Genomic DNA, 20,610 nt, shown 5'->3' with positions numbered 1-20,610 from the left:
GTGAATACGGTACAGGTTTCCTGAACCAATCAATCAGCTTTTAATCGAATTCAAAATTAATTACCAGCTTGTCGTGAAACATCCAGGTGTTAATTAATATTCCCGATAATTAACTGGCCTTCTTCCGGAGAACTGATTATTTCCGCAAAATGATTGGAGTGAGCTGACATCTCTTCGATTGGCGCTGTGGTTTTTATCTCGTTTTCATTAGTTTTTTTGCAGAGTGTTATGTCAATAAACAATTCGTTGTTTAGAGCAGATTTCATTCTACAGAGCGGATTCGTTAATTCGGATGGAACTGCATTCAAATAATGGTCTATCTACAATCACTTAACTTAAACAGCTGAGTTAAGTAAAATAAACAAGTTATGCTATGCTGTGCTGTTATACGTTGTTATGCAGTTGTTGGTTTACCTTTGATATGGAAACGTTAACTTATCGTAGATTCTATTTTTTCCAAACCATACGTCATGATACTAAATTGCTTACTCTTTCGTTGTAGACAATCAGATTTCTTCTATGGGCACAAATCGATGCCTCAGTGCTCTCTTTTGCTTACTAGACAGGAAAGCAAGCAAGCTTAGAACAAGAGAGCACATAGGTATCGAAATTCCTACGCTACGTACAATTTTCTAGGTTAAAGGGTTGTAGATAGGCTAAACCTGGGACGGGACGGCTGGAGTCTTCTTTTTGAATGTTTACGTTTGTATTCTTCTTCTGTTTTTTGCAAGAAAATTGGTGTTCGAATACAAATATCAAGCAATCTGTGATTCAGATAGCTTGACAATTCAAATTTCTTGATGATGTTTTTCAACTCAGTGCACAAGCATGCGGATGACTTTTTCTTTGGTTGAAATGTTGTTTAGTTTTTCCTCGCATTTTTTTTAATTTGGCGGTTAAAATTTGCGGTTGGACGTGGGTGGAGAATCCTGAGTTTATGTTCCATCGTTTTACGGTGAATCCGTTCATAAGGAGCTGCCGGATACAAATCACTAGAAATGGTTGGCAAATCAAAGATGACTCGAGGTCACGCTCGAGGTACATGATACGATACGATTACGACGAGTCAAAAAATGTTCACCTCTTTAATTTTTAATGCGTTTTTATATGAAAGATTTTTAATTTTTATTTGGATTTGAAAAATGCAATATGATTCAAATGCGTTTTCTTACTTCAATCTAAATAAAATCCTAAAAAGCCTGCATGTCATTAAATGGGAGGGGAAGTTTGTTCTTATCTATAAACCTGCTCCTGTCGTTGTCCCGTTACGCACAGAAGGTTAATAAATCTTTTTAAATCCAGTTCTACGGTGTTGTTTCTTCACGCAACATTTCAATTTCACGGGAAGCACAGGTTTAATATTGTTCAATCTAGATGAAATTTCTATGTAACGCGCAAAAAAATAACAATAGTTTTAAATGGGCAAAAGAATCGTCAGTTCATGTATTGTTTTTTAAAATGAAAATGTTGATTAGTCGACATTCGGTGTACGATAGAAAAAAATGCCTTTTAATTGAAAATATTTTAATAAATCTATTAATGCAATTTACAATAATTTGTGAAATTGATTTAAAATTGTTTTATTTTTTTTTTCAACTTAAATTACAATACTTCTCATTTTCTCCTCATACGAAAGGACTAGTATAGGTTGACAGAAGCAGCCATGTTGAAAGTGGTTTAGTTTGACAATAGATTTTTTTCTCTTTGTTTATCCCATCCCAGGGCTAAACAACACGATTGAAAACCATTTAACCAAAAAAATACAAGACAATATTTTTTCAATGGACCAACTATGGTCTCTTGGAACGAGCTGTCAAGTATGACCTTTTCTGCTGCTTTTTTTGTAAAGAAAGACTGCGAAGTTAATTTTTCGAAATTGAATTGAATATCAATTTAAAATCCTCTGCGATTGTACAAAGGGTCATTTTACTTAAAAGCTTTATCGTGGTGAACAATAATATCACAAATGTCAGCTTAATTTTAGGACAAACAGCGGGATAAGCGTTGTGGAGCCATCCGTAGTTAGGGAGTCCTCAAATGCTAATGCTAATCAATTCTAATGCTAATGCTAAATTTCAGCTTAGTTTTAGGACCCAATTGGAACGACTGATAGCTGAGCAATTCTCTACCAAAACCGGAAATGGATTTAATTTGTTTTTTGCTTTTGTCTCAAACTTTGTGGGAGCCTTCCCTATGACCAAAGAAGCTTTATTGTGTCATTGGTTCACCCATACAAGTTTCCACACAATGTTGGCAACTGTACAGAAAATAAAAAAGTAAATTCAAATATTAAAGATGTTGTATTTCAAGCTGTCAAACGCGGCAGCAAACACATTTTGGCAACCAGCCCACATCCCATACGTCATCGTATAATATGCAAGGATCTACTCTGTTGAATCATACATTGTAAAACACGTACAAACAGTGCCACGTGCCGACACACACGAGCTGAGCTGTATGCTCCTGCCCGCTGGCAATGTTAGGAATTGCCCCCAAAAGCTTAGGCGTTGCTGTCGGTGAATGACGTTGCCGACGGTCTGCCAGCGGGGTGGCCAGGTGAATGCTTTTAAGGCAGCAAAAAGCTTACATTAATAATAAATTTCAATTAGGAGTGCTGCTATGCCGGTGTTTTTTGCTCATCCGATTAAATTGTGCTTGCAATGATTCTTTCTGTTCTCGAGTGGGTCCATTTCGGTTGGCGAAAAAACTACAGCCAGAGGGTGGAGTGTACATTATACTCACTAACTCACCGGGCAAGAGCATGCCGTTACATGGTTGAAATCCGTTAACTGTCCCTCGGAGGCTTTCGTCCTTGGTCCTGAATAAATTAAGATAATATTTTTTGCAAACACCTGTAGAAGAACATACATTCAGTCTACACGTTATGATAAAAAAATAACTCGAGTGTTAATTTCAAGATTTGAAAAATAATTTCTTGATGTTTAGTTGTTTTAACATTTTTACTCGAGGATGTAAAATTGTAAAATTGTCAAATGATGTGCTTAGTATACTTCCCATTCAGTGTGATTTCAGCTGAACACTAACATATTTAACATTGTTGTTTCAAACAACTACTAACACGGAAGAACAGATAGAAAAACAACCCATTAGAGCCACTTGTGACCCATTTCTCGAGCCTCCATCGTGGGTATTAAAATTAATTTGATGATAGCACATACAATGCGTGCACATATCCACGATAATTAAATGCAACTCAAGTATAATGACACTAAGGGCCGGCGGTCACAACCCACATACAGTGCAACGGAACATGGACAAGTTGTATCTATAGAGTACAGAGTGTTTTGTGGAAAACGGGCAAGTTGAGTTATTCATCGATAGTCTTGATAGAAGTATTGAGTAACAGCTTGAAGAAAAAAAACACCTTATACTCAACAAAGTCAGCGTGCCAACCGAGCTGTGTTGCTATAGAGTCAAATTCCAAATTTGCTCATTAAATTGATTACTCCGAGTAACCCCAACATCCCTTACGATAATCGAAGCTCTACCTACCTTCAAACTAGCCACAACACACTATGAATCAGGGTAGACGAAAAGGCTCTTCAATGAGCGCGTGATGGTTAAGCTAATTTACAAGTGAACATCTTGTCCATTAACAAGTACCATTGAAATTGCAGCAGCCACCGATGTGGGAAGTGTTAATCACTTCCCCCCTCATAAGCCAGAACGTGCGGAAAATGAGAACATGTGTAATCTACTGAGTTATGGTTGAAGATTTCGGAGCCAAGTCCGGTGGATGTCGTTCCAGTTGATATTCGTGTCGTAAATTTATCGCATTGCAACTTAAGAGGGAGGGCATCGAACTTGAAAAGAAGCTCCAAAAAAGCACTAAAACGGTCACTAAAATACTCCCGTTGGAACTCACGAAGCCATTCTCTTGCGAAGTTAGCTGGCATGATTAGTTGGTGTACCGAGGCATGAATTATTCAGCTGTTTGGTGGGCTTCCATGCTAGAAATGCATGAATGATGCCAGTGGAACGATTTCGATTGGGTGTTAATTTGTCACTTTTGACAATGCCGTCGATGACGAAGTGTGCAGTTTGATTCAATCAGTTGAAGTGTAAACATGAATGAACAAGCTTAATTGGTTGGAAGCCTGTTGAATGAAGTTCAATTGAGTTAATTATAGTCATTTTATTGGGGTTAGGAAACATTTCGTAATAATTATGGTTGACTTGTGATCTAATGTCTAATGCATTGTTTAAACATTTTAATATTGAATTTGATTATTTTTAAGTTTCTTCATGGATGTACGGTACCTAACATCAGCTAAGAACCCAGATTCTGGAATTTGAAAGATTTTTATCATTTATCGTTAACAGACGGAAAGGAAAATCTGTAACGGAACATCATCTATTTACATAGTGAATGTTTGCATTACGTATTACCAAGGAGATACTTTTCGTTTCGCAAACAAGAACTCTTGATGTCATGTAATGTCTTCACTTTTGTATGGTTATAAGCCGGATTTATAGCCGATTCAAAGAAAAATGTCCGCAAGCTAGGAAGAAATCAAGGTTTGGCGTATGCCGTTCATCTCTGAAACGGCTATATTTGAAACGACCTTACGCAAGAACGGAATGACTGGAAGTTTTTTCATTCATCAATTAAACCTACTTATTTCTCCTGAGTATGTTGATTTAGTTGTTAACTGTTTACATGCATGTTTATTGAAAAAGCATTGAGTGGAAATGTGTACTGCTTGTTGAAAAAAATAAAAGAGTTGGAGCTTTTCAATTTTATTCATCATCTTTTTCAATTCAAATCACTTGTTTACATCAACGCATGAGAAAGAATTTTACAGCCCGAAGCCATGTTCGTTTGATGTTTCTAAAAGAAAGCAAATCAAATACAGTTCTTGCCTTAAGACACAGAAGAAATTCCATTAACATCTACCGTTTTTCCGCCTCATGATTATTCATTTGGCTTTTTGACGTTCTGGGCTCGCCACCGAAAAAGAAAAAAAAAACCTTTGTTAGTTAATCTTCTACTGGGAACTTGGTCCGAAAACCATCCAAGTAGAACGGCTGAATTCCACTATCTTGAATCTGTTCCGAATGATATCGTCTTCGATTTTGCTCTGCCAATTTTGAACTCATGCGAATTTCAACATGTGAATCAAGATTGTAACCAATTAGAAATAAGCAACCTCTAAATTTAATTTTTGTTCAAAGAATTCTTTGAATCGATGCTCTTGTGCTGTCTTGTTCTATCAAGATAGGAATCTCAATAAGCTTAGTACAAAAGAGCGAAATACTAACGTTATTCAACTTATTTTTCAAGATTTAATGTTTGCATGACCTCAGGTAGAACTTGTTCTTTCTATTCCATCCATCAGTCGATATGTTTTGATTTCCCAAGAAAACGAAAAATGAAAATAAAATCGAAACATAAAAATGAAATCATTCAAGCAAAAATAACCAGTCATCGAATGCAGTGAATCGTTCATCTAAATTATGTGTTCTACATGGCTGATAAAATAAGAAAGGGTGGGGATTCTGTTGAATTGTCTGATGAATTCGAAACAAACTTGGTTTGTAACAAGGGCAAATTATACACTGCTACAATTATACTGAAATGTGTGAGGAATTTCGTGGAATAGAATCATAGTCTAGGAAAATTGTGGTGACACTTGCTTGCAATGTTAACATATCTGAAGGCAGTTTCAAAAACACCCAAAAATCAAAAACTGGAAATTTGGTTTATTAGACCTTTGAAAAAAAAAAAAAAAAAAAACTCCAGATATATACAAAATTAAATGACTGTAATACTTCTGATGCAAACATTACCCCACGTTTAAGCTGCCTTTATCAATTTGTGCGCGGTGATAATCGTTTCAATAAATCAGTGGCTGTGGTTGCATTAATCCAAAAACCAATAAAAAAGTAACGTGTTTGTACCTCAGCACAGCAAACATACAAATTCGCTCACACAAAAGAATCGCAACTCAACTTTTTCATCCCATGATTTTGTACACCGTTCCAAACAAAAAAATGTGTACAAGCATTAAATGACTGTAAATTATAAGTAAAAGTGAAATATAACCAAATTTTGCATCCTCAATTAGACTGTTAAACAGTTTTAATTTTTCTTAAAATATTTTACTAAACTTTTTTCACCATTGGGAACCAGGCTCCACATGTAACTGGTGATAACGTCACAAATTACAGCCCAGGAGTGGTCACCCACTCGCACTCAACGACTGATTATTATCGAACCGTTCGTGCGCAACCGATTCAATGAACGTGGCATTAAAGCTTTTTCTGGATGATTACCATAAATGAAGATGGAAATGAGAGAAAAAAAAAGACAATATCGACATATTTGCCTGATTTTGTTAAATATGAACTTTTTTTTAAACATCACTTTAATAAAAGCACGAATTTTGAAATGAAAACATTCTATCAATACGACATATATACGATTATTGTGTCGCATTCCGGCAGTTGGTGGTGACTTTGGTGTGAATAATTTACCGATGCAGTGAGGGTCATTTTTAATTGCAAATTATTGTTGTTTTGCGGAAAAAGGACTGCGGTTATCACAGGAGTTATGGATGTAGTTAATTTATTGAATTTAATGCTGCTATGAAAAATTGTGCTTTGACGTTTAGCGTTGATTCAACAAAAATCTTGTTTTTCGAAACAACAAAACGTTTTGTTGATTCCAATATGCCTTTATTCTGCGTTGTGTCAGATAATTTGGCTGCTCAAATTTGATATATGGTCACGGCAAAAATATCTTTTTTCAATGAAAAAAAACTTTTGTTAACGAACTTTTCATTTGACAAATGGCTAGCTTGTCCCATGTAATGTGAAGTTCAAATTTACATTAAATTCTACATCTGTAAGCTCCCATGTCATCTGCTGAAATAAATTGAAAAATTCAAGGAATCATTCATGCACAATCCCGATGGTTCCATTAAAAAATAATTGAAAAACGACCATTTTTTGCCGAAAGAAGTCCTATAGACAAGCCACTAATGGAAAATCGGTGGAAACAACACGCTGCCAATAAAAATGGATCCCAAACAAATGTGCCAGAGCAGCAGAGAATTTATAGAAAAGCACCACGAGGAAGAATGTGAATTATTGATATCCTGGCTAATTTATGCAAATGGCGGGTGCTCAACGTCGGTGCCATTGTGGTCGCCATTTCCACCACAGTGGTGAGGTGACCTTACCTTACCTTACGACCACCGGTGACCGTGTTTTCCGCGCTGTCAATGAAAATACCCAACAAGCTTCCACGTTGTCGGCGGAACAAGGGCTTACACTTTCACTGAATGTTCATAAATTTGCTTTCATGCCACGCGTCACACTTCCGATTTAGGAGTTTTATGACTATTGCACGTGGCCTCGGTGCATGTCCCTAGGTTACGAACAAGGTGGCGAGAGGGCAAATATGTGAACCGTGGCGGGCATTCGACCCAGTGACCATTGCGGTCAATGCTGACGACACCATGAACCTTCAGATTTTGTTTTCTGATGCAATGAATAAGCCGGATAAACTCGTGTCGTGGGTGGTCGAAATTAACACATTTGTGGTTTTTCTCTTTTTGCATTTGCAATATTTTTCTGGGAAAATGTTTAAATTATTTGTTCCATTACTTTCGGAAATTTGTGTATAGGGACCATCCACACCCCACGTGGATACTTTTTTGGAATGTTCACCACCCCCCCCCCCCCTCGTGGACAATTGTCCATACAAAAAAACTTTTTTGTATGGAGCGTGGACAGTCGCTTACCACCCCCACCTCCCCCCCAAGTGTCCACGTGGTTTATGAATGGTCCTATAACCCTGAATTCAATATAATAAAGAATTGTTGCATCAACCGTTTTCTAATATCATTTTAACGACTGATTAGCCAACTATTTCAGTATAACACTTAAACATTACACCACACAAAAAAGTTGTCAAATTATGAATAAACCTGCATTAACCACATCTGAGACGCTCAGATCTAATGGAACACAATGATAAAACCACCATCACCACAGATAATCACAACGAAACAAAATAAATGAGCTGACGGCTTTTGGTCATTATCGCCAATCATCATGTCGTAGCTGATGGTATGTGAAATTGTTTGCGGTTCGGTAATCATAAATAGATTATTACTAAGGCTACCAACTGTACGGTTTTTTTCCTTACCGTACGGAATTTCGACCCTCACGGCGAATTTTTAACAGGCTGGAATTTTTGTACGGATTTGTACGGAATTTCAACAACTTTAAAAAATTGAATTGCTTTTTTGATTTGGCCAATGCTTTTGCTAATAAGACATTTTTATTATACTGTAAGTTCAATTCCAGATTTTCTTCAGTTCTAAGTTGATCATCAATAGTTCGAGAGTTTTTCTTTGTGAAAAGGTCATATGAGCTATTGTCTTTTATATGTTAAAAAGACCTTATCAAAGAAAACTCTAGAATTGTTCTTTTCAAATTCCTTACAAAACATATTTATCCAAAAAAAGATTGAACTAATGAATTTAGAGTTTTTATGTTTCACAATAAAAAGTCTAGACATGTTTTCGTGTAAACACTGTGAACGATATTCGTAAAAGCAAACATGATATTCCGTAAACATTTAAACGTTTAACAAAAAGATGGCAGAACAAAAAGATTCAGTTTAGCAAATCACGGGTTCTTTTGTGATTATTTTTATGTTTAAACGTACAAGTCATAAGTACTCTGATAGCAAAGTGAAATTTGTTAGCTCCAAAACAGAAACAGTTTTATATTTCCAATTCTCAAAATTTCAAATTTATCAGTTTTTTTATCAGTTATAGTGTCATGTCGGCAAAGTGTACGGATTTTTGCTCAGCCAACTCTTGCCTTAATTATTACTGATTGTGAATGTTAACGCCAGACTGACTTCATGCAATTGAAAATGTGTTTGTTTTCTAGAATTAATTTGTCTGAAATTGAAGCGATCGACTTTTATTGCTGCTTCTTTGACAATTTGATGTAAAATTCAGACAAATACACAATTTTTTATTGCGTATCTATTTTTTAACACGTCATTTTAAGGAATTTTACTTTTAAATGCGAGTTTTTTTAATTTCAGGGAATGAATAAACAAAGCAGCAAAAAGGTACTAGTTTCACATTTCCACTTCTCTTCTCTCTCTATATGGTGATGATCCACTGTCGATCCACCGCAGTCGTTAAAAGCGAACGACCATTCATTTATCAACACAAAGTGGTTCGGTCATTTTGTTTGCTGCATCGAACCGCACCACGAGAAAAAAGTGCAAGCCATTCATTGGCCAAAATTGGCATTAATTTGCAACAGCAACAAAAAAGTACATCATTATACCGCTCAGGTTGGGAAGAATGCGGAATGCTGGTGTTTTCGTTTTTCGTTACACAAAAAAAACTCCATGCAAAAGTTCACTCACACACAGCTTCATCATCATCATCAGAGCATCAACGGCAAACGGTAGCAATCAAGGTATGTACATTTTTGTGTTTTACCGGCGCTAAATGACGCATCAGGAAAAGCTCCAGTTAATGGGCGTGCGAATGAGACCAGAAACGGGAAATCGGGAAAAATCCGTAGAAAATTTTCAATAGGGCGAAACCTTGGACATAAACAAACAGCCTATTCTACTCACACTTAACGTGAACTATCACTAGAACAAGAGAGATAAACTGTTTGTTTACATCCAAGGTTACGCTCTTTTGAAAGGTTACTATTGAAATGATCTCATGTTTTTAGGGTGTTAACTTTTAATAATATAATATAATTTGAATTTTTATACAAGTATGCAAAATGGCGTTCTTTACTTAATTTCGACGAGCGGCAAGATAACACGGCAATGACGATTTTTTCCTTATTTTTAAAAGGTCACGAATCATCTATTATTTTGACGGGTTCCTTTTTTTATATTTCCAAAAAAACGCGTTTAAATGAACAAACAAAAGCTTGAGCTCGCAATGTAAAAGTTAATAAAAATGTTTTATTCTGTGGATTGTCACAAAATTTGGTAAGATTTGTTTTCCACATAATTCCACAAAAAATGTAAGCAGAGAGATAATACACAAGTTTCACAAACTGCGTCTAGCTATAATTTTCATTTAAAAAATTTGATAGGTAAGTAATTATTTTTCCAACAAGCTTTGTGGCACGAAACAAAATCGTGATTTTATCTCGTAATACATACATCCTTAGGCCGATGGGTTTATGGTTTTAATGGATTTCACTTCAATTTTGGCCATCAGCCTATTTTTGCCAATATAATCGACAACCAAACGACAGCTTAATCTATGGAAGTCTTGCAAAACATATCACGCAATAGCATCAAAAAGTTTCTGTAGCAAATAGCGTAGCAAATAAAGTCATACAGTAAAATCTCGAAATGGTAGACTAATATTTGTTAGTGATTATCATTTAAATTTGATTCAACAAATCACTCTCTTTTCATTTACCACTCTTGTAGTAGCCTTAAGTAGGTAGAGGAGATTGGTTCTCACTTGAAACGAGTCATCTGCCGGTCTACTAATATTAATAACCCTTCACCACTTACGCAAACGACTGACACTGAGCAAAGTGCAGTAGCAGTGTTCGACACGAGTTATCGCCTCTACCAACTACAAACCTCGCACGTTGTAGCTCGTCCCTGCTGTCAATTGTAATCCAATTATTAGCACTCATCAATTGGTATCATTTCGTCGGATTAACCTGCAGTGATGTGTAAGATGCTAGATTGAGGCACATTGGTGGAACGTTCAGGAACAAAATTTAAAAAAGGGTTTTACCCTACAACGTCTCCGAATCAAAAGACGTCTTGACACTTGACACTGTCGCGATTGCATGTGCAACTTCACATGTACTCTCAACACTCTGTTTTACACAGTGTAAATTACGTACCGTGACAATGTTCGTATCACGCAAATCGCAAATTGTTTTAGCCTCCTCTCTCTTTACCTCTAGTTGACTTGGCGATTCTCTGTGATGTATGCGTTACATATTGAGGCCTGGCGGCAAAGGTTTCAAGTGTACGGTCGGACACTGCACTTACTAGTCGGGTCAGTCGAGATTGTAGTGGAGAAATGTTCTACGTTGTAAATACTTAGTTAGAGGTGATGACTCAATTGTTTTGTAGTATCACGTGTTTGGATCTACATGACACTGGGTCAACGATATGTGCAATCAATTTGGTAGATGTGTTACTATTTACATTGCGTTTTATAAATCTGATCACATTTAAAATGCAATATATTTCGCAGCTGAAGCGTGTTTATTTGCTCTAGATAATCTGATTGTAATTTGTAGCCAAAGCTACAACTTTCAACATTCAATACTCTCGCTTGTGAGTAATTTTACAAAATTCTTGGAACTCCTTTGTAGTTACCTAGTCAGCTAGATATCGTCATCTCTGTGAATGAATTAAAAAAAATGTTGCCTGAGCCAACTGCCTCTTAGCTGAATTTGATAAATAGTTTGTCCTTCTTCTCGTTCCTGTACTGTTTAAGAATGTAAGTTTTATGTCCAACCCATACTTGATTTAACAATCTTTCCACGTTTCTACGCACCAAGTCTGAAAATTCGTTGGTGTAGAATCTTCACTCCGTTCTAAACGTCCGCTCCATGCCACAATCCAATCTCAACTGCCAATTGACATCTACTCTCTCGCTCCTCTTCGTTCGTTCGTTTGACAGATCTCTTCGCCTACACGCTGAACTTGCTTTACTCATTTTATGTGTTGGTTTTACACTTGGAATAACTCATAACTCTACATCTCTCTCCTTGTCCGACGAAAATAAACGTGAAAAAAAAATACTCCCTCTGATTCAACATTTATTAACAAAGTCTTACAACCACATATTTGTTGAGTAAAAAAAAATACTTATCTAACTTAATTTCCACAACTTTTAACACTTTAAATAACTAAAGATTGTTTAGTTCCAAAATAACCAAAATACTCACAATACTCAAAATACCAAAATACTCATGAAGAATCCTAACGGCAACTTTCAATTCAAATCGAATGCTATAATTATCAAAACTACTGCCCCTCATCTTAACCAAACTCTCTCACTCATTTTCAATTTGAAGCAACTCCAATACAGACCGAGCCACGTAGTCAAGTGGTAATGCTTCCGCCTAGTAAGCGGTAGATCGGGGTTCAAATCCCGGCTCGGACCAATCTTGTCCCTTCTGGATTTTTGCTTAGTAAAGTGAAGGTAGTGTATCATTACAAACTGGACCTTATCACGACACCTTACTTCCTAAGGTGGAACCTATGGAATGTTAACATTATCCTTTACATGATAACATTAAGTTAATTTATAAACTGTCACTGAATCCGCTTTGTAAATGCCGGCCCCGATACTCTTCACGGGTGTTCCCCTCAGGAGCAGGGAAAGATTTACTTACAACTCCAATACATTCTTGACAGGCATCAACCTGAACTAAATTTGCTTATTGAACATCTCTTCCAAAATGCGTCTGTTGAAAGATTTTGTCACGAGTCAGAAACATAGTGAACCGTCGCGCTTCCGAAAAACTAAATAAGGCAGTTCAACATTCTATCCGTCTTGCATAAATACAAAACGTTACATAAGTGCAATATAATATCCCTTAACCAAGCCAAAGAAACTTCTTTATCAAGACTACCTACTCTCAAATGAGGAAATATCTCAGGAAATAACTGCATCACAGCTGAACCATGTACTTCTAAAATCTTGTGCCTGCATTGTTGATTGAATCTGTAAATCACAATACATCTGATTCTTCTGCATTTGACTAAAATGCTATTATATTCATTCATCGGTAATCCAATCCAAGGTTTAGTATTTTAGGCACCACCAGCCAACGCTAGTTTCTACTCTTCTTACATCTCATATCTTTTCTCTCTTCCATGAGAAGCAAAATAACCAATAAAAGAGTACAACGAAAGCGCAAACAGCTATTACAAGATTACAAGCATATGCATATGCGCGCAGAACAACAACAAAAGCCTCCTGGTTCAATCAACACCCTTTTCGTCCTTCCATTTTCTGACATTTCAAGCTGTCTACTCCTGCTCACGAGTAAACTCGCCTTTTAAGACCTACTCCCTAAATACAAAGGCTCTTATCAATCATTCCTTTCGCTGACCGCATTCACCAACGCTCAATCTACATAATACCTGATGAGAACTTCTTCTGAGATACAATCAAAACTTCTCCACTTCACCTTCACATGCTGTCAACTGTCTTCTTCATGGTTTATCGAACTTATCGGATGCGCAGTTCTATGCTGACACATCATAGCATATAGGTGTTGGACGCTCCTTTCCCCTTCACGGGACAAGACAAAAATTAACATAAACCGTCCTCAGCCATTCCTCGAGAAGCCCCGCTCTTCAACTAAATTTGTCAATAACTGACACATTCATCCTCGACGGGCCGTATCCAAACTTTGTTTCACTACAAAGTCCTCCGTCTGTCAACGCAAGTTTCACTTGAAGCAACTTCAAAACATGCCTGAATGGGTTTAGGAAACACCGTCAATTTATCGAAACCTTCCTTGTCCTTTGTCTCACTGACAATCTACAAATTTCACGACCACCACACAAAAGTCATTCATACATTCTATATGAACTCACATACAAACAAATAAGGTCTGCCTTTAGTTACAAACAAAACCGAAGTCAACCGCAATCCAACCCGAACTCTTTCACAATCTTGCTAATCAGGTTGACTCCATCAAGTCAGCACAATCTGCTTAATCACTTATTCAACTTCTCTTGGCGCAACTATCAGAGCCACCAACAACAAAATAAGTATGCTGCATCACGCACACATTCAGCCAAGTTCGTTAATAAAAGGCAAAGAACAGCCAGTAGTTTAACGGAATAGAAACTCGCGCTGAGAACAAATCATCCTGGAAACCAAATCAAAAGCTTCTCTGAGTAGCTTCACCTTGTGCCCCGCTTTAACGTCAGCAATGTTTTCCATGTTTCAAGTCAGAACAATTCAATCACAAGTCACACCACCTCAAATGTCAAGCTGTCAAACCTCTCGCACTGTTTGCGAAAGTCAACTCAAGCATTTCCTCCTCCGGACGAAATACACTCCTAATTCGATATGCGGCCATCGGTCACACCATCTTTAAATTCATTCACATATCAATAGTTGGGAATCCCAACCAGAGACCTAATCAGCGGATACTTTCTTCAGCCTCTCCACGTGCAACTTTCAAAGCTGCAAACAATTCATCAACATATGTACTGCATCTTTTCCACTGTCTGTCCCTTCGGCCTTCAACCGATCTCGCTCCTGTCTGGCTAAAATGACCGGACCACTCCTTCTTTGACTTGGCGCTTCGGGCTTCAACCGGTCCCGCTCTTTTGTTTTCAGTGGCGCTTCGGGCTTCATCCGGTTCCGCTCTTTTGTTTATGTGGCGCTTCGGGCTTCAACCGGTCCCGCTCTTTTGTTTATGTGGCGCTTCGGGCTTCAACCGGTCCCGCTCTTTTGTTCATGTGGCGCTTCGGGCTTCAACCGGTCCCGCTCTTTTGCTTATGTGGCGCTTCGGGCTTCAACCGGTCCCGCTCTTTTGTTTATGTGGCGCTTCGGGCTTCAACCGGTCCCGCTCTTTTGTTTACTCTCAAACAGCAAAATAAACATCAACAAAACAAATCAATCGGCCTCGACACCCTTATCCTTTTGCGCCTTTACCATGTTTTCCTCCTCACCAGGATCAAAACATGTCCTAGGTCATCCACTAACTTACCAATCGCAAAAGCAAAAAAAAAATCACCAGAACAAACTAATTGATCGTACCGGCTGCGCCAATTGTAGAATCTTCACTCCGTTCTAAACGTCCGCTCCATGCCACAATCCAATCTCAACTGCCAATTGACATCTACTCTCTCGCTCCTCTTCGTTCGTTCGTTTGACAGATCTCTTCGCCTACACGCTGAACTTGCTTTACTCATTTTATGTGTTGGTTTTACACTTGGAATAACTCATAACTCTACAGTTGGGATCTCCAGAAACCCCGTCGGCAACAAAGCAAAACTTTCATCAGCAGCAAACTTTGCGTTACGTTCGCGGAATCGTTCGCTATGTATCAATGTCAGGTAGAAGAGTGGTTGTCACAACCAAACTGTGACAGGTAACTTCGCATGATCACAGCTTCGTCGGATTGATTCCCAGCGGGTGAAAAGAGAATTCCCAGCTCTAAAGAATGATGTTTTCCAAACCAGATGCTTTTCCACGCAGCGACGTATGAAACAACGAGAAATGACCATGGATGAAACTGGAGAGTGATGTGTATCATCCAACAACGGAACAGAAGCATGGTGAGCACCACCACGATGTCACCGCAGGTATGATGTATTAACCGCAGCCTCCAGCTGGTGCTATCCCTTATTTCATTATTGCGCGCGTGAGAGATATGCGGGTGGAATCAACTCTGCTTTTAGGGGGACCCATGGGTGATTGATTTGATGTGGGACTCTGTGGTTCTGTCGGCTTTGGGAAATTCAAACCATCTTTCCAGCTGTTAGATGGAATTGCACGGTACGGATGTAGCCATAAACCACAGAAGCCGGCCCCGGAGTGTAGGCCTAAGTCACATACCAACGTCCCAACGACAATGTTGCTGGACACGGTCCAGATTCCGGTGAGCTTCGGGACGGGTTAGCACTCGCCGCATCGCATGCCATTCTGGTGGCACAAATTAGGCCGAGATCCAATCTATGCACTCCACAACATCCACCTGCACACAAAGCCTGGTCATGCATATCACTCGCTCAGCACGTACTGGTTTCACCGGGAGACACGTGCACCGTAGTGCATTCTTGATTGATGGTCCGGAATAGGCTTGATATATTGTTGTTTTGTTGCAAGCGATCCGGATTTTATCGACACTATTTCATACCTATGTCTTTCTATTTTCCCATGCCTCATGTCGGATTCTGCTAGTGAATACATGCTTTTCGTATCGAATGAAATAACTCCTCATTTCATTCCAATAGAATAGAAGTCTCATAAAATATATTCACTTCTAACTTGAGTTTTTTTGCCCGGAAAATGACAAAGAAAAGGTGAGCATAAGAATGATCCTTGAATATTTTCATTTAATCCATGCTTGAATTACTATGAAATAGGCACACAAAGGTTTTCATTGGGTAATGTTTTGACAACTGGGACTATGAACAAGCCCTCTAAGACATGTAATGCACCGATCAGTCTGATGGTAGAACAAAACGGGCTTACAAGGCCTGATCGGGACGTTGAATTTCTCAGCGGAAGCCGCCAGTAAGATGTCAATCATGTTTGTGATAAAATCGGTTTGCTTTAGACTTTCAAGTTTACGCTCCCTTAATGGTATATGAACTTCGAAATTCGATTTCAGCTTCTAAAAAGCGTATTTAATCGATGGCAAGTAATCCAAAGCAAAGGAAGTAAGCAAATAACTTGCATAATAATAATTACTCTTTGGTCCAAACACGGTCAAAATGCCATTTTAGGTTTTCACACTGCTTTTGCAAATGTTTGGCTGGTTTTTCGGATCTCAAATTATTTTCCTTGAAAAGTTATTGGTATACCTTTCATTTGCGTCCAAGACAGTAAAAATCGGTAGAAATAGCACAAAGTCATAATTTTTTTGAAAAATTTAGTTTTTGAAAAAAAAATACGAAAATGACTTTTTTTGGACAACCCTGGCACGGTGTTAGTCACCCTAACGGCAAAAAAAAAGAAAACGACATAATTATTTTGGCCAGGGAACCCCCAGAAAAATGGTTAGCACAAATGAAATTGTGGTTTTTTTAATTTGAATTTTTTTATAATTTTATCAGTACACTTGATAGTCTATATAAATTAATATCGATAAAAAAATCTGAGAACCTGGAAAATTTCTAGGTTCTCAGATTCTAAATATAATCAATTTTAAACAATTGTTATTTTGTTTTGGTTCGACCATAAATTTACTATCAGATCATTTATTGAATATCGTCACCTGGGGTGAATCGGGACGCATGTGTTGGGAACTGGGAAAGCTGTTTTAGCTAGGTTTTGCAATAAATTTTTATGTTTTCGATTGATTTGAATATGAATGGGTACAGATCAACTAAATTAGTACATCGATTTCCTCTTTCAAATATTTCAGACTGAAGTCCCGATAAGTTGACGGTATTTTTTAAATATAAATATTGCTGAAATGTAAATCGTTAATTCACTATTATTGAACATATTTTGAAGCGAACAAAATAATTATAAACGCAGGGAAATGCATTTTAAATTGTTTACAGTTGACTGCAAGTTTTGAAGGTCTTCGAAAAAAAATTGCTCCCTGATTTTCCAGGCTGATACTGCACAAAAAATTTATAAAAATATTTGCTGCAGCCTAGGGAAATAAATAAATCATCGGCTTAAGATTTTTTTTTCGCTTAAAAGCACAAACTTTATTCTCTACTCGTACAGTTATTTTGTAAGAAGACTTCTTAAACAGATTACATACGTTTAACAAGTCTTCTTGATAAATTATAAACACATATTTTTGCTTATCAATATTAAAAATCCGACAGTTCATTATTTTGTGGGATGATTAGCCTTCTTTGGGCTTTTTTTTCAGCAAAGTACCTAATTAAATAATTAGCTGCATTTAATTGAAATCTTTACCTGTTCCTGAAGGGAACACCCGTAAAGAATGGCTGAATGGCTCATCGAAATGTCATAAAAACACCATATTCTTTTACAACGCATCGCACACGTATGCACTAGAAACCAATTTTCAAACATATAAATGTTTCATCAGCTGCCATTCGCGACCTCTCCGTTTTTAGATTGGAGTGTCTTCTGCACCTCCCAGAAACACAACCATGAAAAATCGCATGTCTCCCAACCACGTACACTTAATGGCACGTGTCATCAAGTGCTCGATTCCGAGGAAGGAAGGTGTGCTGCTGCTATCGAATTTGAATCAATAAATTCAAACTAGATGATAGTCGTCGCCTCTAATGATGGGGGAGGGTGGGGCAGCCGAGAGAAGGGGTAGCTGAACAAAAATAAAACACAATCCATGCTCGATTGGCACCCCGGCGTCAAGCAAAGAACTAAACGAACGATGTGTTGTATACTAACCTTGATTCAAACAGCCGTTTAATTGATATCGATCCCCGGGTGGTGGCCACCATAATCGTTGTCGTCGATGGTCAACGCCGTCACAGTCATCCAGCGGGGTTACACTGCGTCAAATGCACTGTTGAGCTTTATCTGGCTTTTAGTTAGTGCGACTAGACACACACACACACACGCACAGCTCAGAAGCCGCTGGATAATTGTGCTGCGGGCAAGCCCAAGATTATGTTTTGTTTTTATGTTGATTCACTTTGTGGTTATTTTCTTCACCGTCTCGTCCCATATGTATGGGCACTTGTTCTGGCTTGAATGAAACATTGAGTGTACAGCCAACAGCACCTAATACACTCTTTGGTAGCCGGTTTTTGTGTTAAGCACAGCCACTACACTCGGTCGGTATCGCGGAGTACAAATCAATACCACTTGCTGGTTTAATGATAACACACTTTCAAGATATCGATACCATGCTTCGTCCAGTCACCAAAAATGGCACGTCGCGTCGCACTATTGACCGATTATGGTCGCTGCTCAACAACCTGCGGGTTAAAATAAAGACACTTTTCTAAAACACGTCCATCGCTTCTGGCAGCAGACTTCTCCTTGGGGTTTCCCGAAAAAAATAGGCAGTCTGACCATTCATTCAACGTTTGAACCCCTTAGACCAGGAGAAGAAGTACGGAGAGGTGGCGAGGGCTCAAAACAGACTTGACCAAGACGACGTCTGCGTTAGTCCACTGTCGTACTCATACTAAAAGTGTGTCGCTGTTCGCTCTCAAGAACCCTCTGACAAACACTAGTAGAAACAGCTAGCTAGAGCAACGAGAGAACATACATCGACACTGGCGTAATGCGAGAAGAGCCCACACGATCCGACAGCGATGCTGAAACACATGTAACGCCTCATCGGGGGAGGGAAACCGGAACATGGCGGGTTGGTTGGTTGGTTGGTTGGGTGGGTGGAAATGCGAGGGGAGATGACACCGGCGGCGATGAACTTGGAGCGCGCGCGTTACGGGTCGGTGGGTGGGTTGAGGTGAGCATAAATGCATTGTTACTGAGGCATGACCCGCCGGGCAGGCAGTCAGGCTGGCTGGATATTGGCGCGTAGCCTATGGTGAGGTATCGGTGCGAATGGAATTGCTGTAGACACGATATGTGGAACAAATTATACGTATCATAAAGTTTGACGTTGACTGACACGGCTGAGATAAAATTGTTTGCAAAAAAATACCATTGGGTAGTCAGCTCTTTAAAATTTTCAAAATATTTAGAAGATTTTTGATGACAAAACAGTAATAAATTATAAATGGGTAATTCTCCGCCAACTCACACAGCAGTTGCCCCGACCCCTCTTCGATTTGCGTGAAACTTTGTCCTTAGGGGTAACTTTTGTCCCTGATCACGAATCCGAGGTCCGTTTTTTGATATCTCGTGACGGAGGGGCGGTACGACCCCTTCCATTTTTGAACATGTGAAAAAGAGGTGTTTTTCAATAATTTGCAGCCTGAAACGGTGATGAGATAGAAATTTGGTGTCAAAGGGACTTTTGTGTAAAATTAGACGCCCGATTTGATGGCGTACTCAAATTCGAATAAACGTATTTTCATCGAAAAAACACTAAAAAAGTTTTAAAAATTCTCCCATTTTCCGTTACTCGACTGTAAAAAATTTTGGAACATGTTATTTTATGGGAAATTTAATGTACTTTTTGAATCTACATTGTGCCAGAAGGGTCATTTTTTCATTTAGAACAAAATTTTTCATTTTAAAATTTCGTGTTTTTTCTAACTTTGCAGGGTTATTTTTTAGAGTGTAACAATGTTCTAAAAAGTTGTAGAGCAGACAATTACAAAAAAAATGATATATAGACATAAAGGGTTTGCTTATAAACATCACGAGTTATCGCGATTACGAAAAAAAAGTTTTGAAAAAGTTGGTCGTCATCGATCATGGCCATTCATGGTCAACCGCGACAGACACGGACGACGAAACGAAGAAAAACGCAAAAAGTAACTTTTTCAAAACTTTTTTTCGTAAAATCGCGATAACTCGTGATGTTTATAAGCAAACCCCTTATGTCTATATATTAAATTTTTTGTAATTGTCTGCTCTACAAATTTGTAGAACATTGTTACACTCTAAAAAATAACCCTGCAAAGTTAGAAAAAACACGAAATTTTAAAATGAAATTTTTTGTTTTAAATGAAAAAATGACCCTTCTGGGACAATGTAGATTCGAAAAGTACATTAAATTTCCCATAAAATGACATGTTCCAAAATTTTTTACAGTCGAGTAACGGAAAATGGGAGAATTTTTAAAACTTTTTTAGTGTTTTTTTCGATGAAAAATACGTTTATTCGGAATTCTGAGTACGCCATCAAATCGGGCGTCTAATTTTACATAAAAGTCCTTTTGACACCAAATTTCTATCTCATCACCGTTTCAGGCTGCAAATTGTTGAAAAACACCTCTATTTCGCATGTTCAAAAATGGAAGGGGTCGTACCGC

The 20,610-nt window shown here is 38.1% G+C and overlaps 1 protein-coding gene across 12 annotated transcripts in view; it reads right to left on the bottom strand.

The window, feature by feature from the left end:
- Positions 1-20,610, bottom strand: part of LOC6035340 (alpha-1,6-mannosyl-glycoprotein 2-beta-N-acetylglucosaminyltransferase) — a 74,336-nt gene that overhangs the window by 48,786 nt on the left and 4,940 nt on the right. For 7 of the 12 annotated variants that reach the window (XM_038248468.1, XM_038248472.1, XM_038248469.1 and 4 more), the window contains exon 2: positions 18,105-18,637. The gene's annotated coding sequence lies outside the window, so the exon portion shown is untranslated. Of the gene's footprint in view, positions 1-18,104; positions 18,874-20,610 lie in introns of those variants that run through there. The other 5 variants (XM_038248462.1, XM_038248473.1, XM_038248467.1 and 2 more) reach the window with 4 other exon arrangements.

The sequence above is a fragment of the Culex quinquefasciatus genome, chromosome 1 (assembly GCF_015732765.1).
Source record: "Culex quinquefasciatus strain JHB chromosome 1, VPISU_Cqui_1.0_pri_paternal, whole genome shotgun sequence".
In the NCBI taxonomy this organism is placed as follows: Eukaryota; Metazoa; Arthropoda; class Insecta; order Diptera; family Culicidae; genus Culex; species Culex quinquefasciatus.
This window is presented reverse-complemented; position numbering and strand designations above follow the sequence as displayed.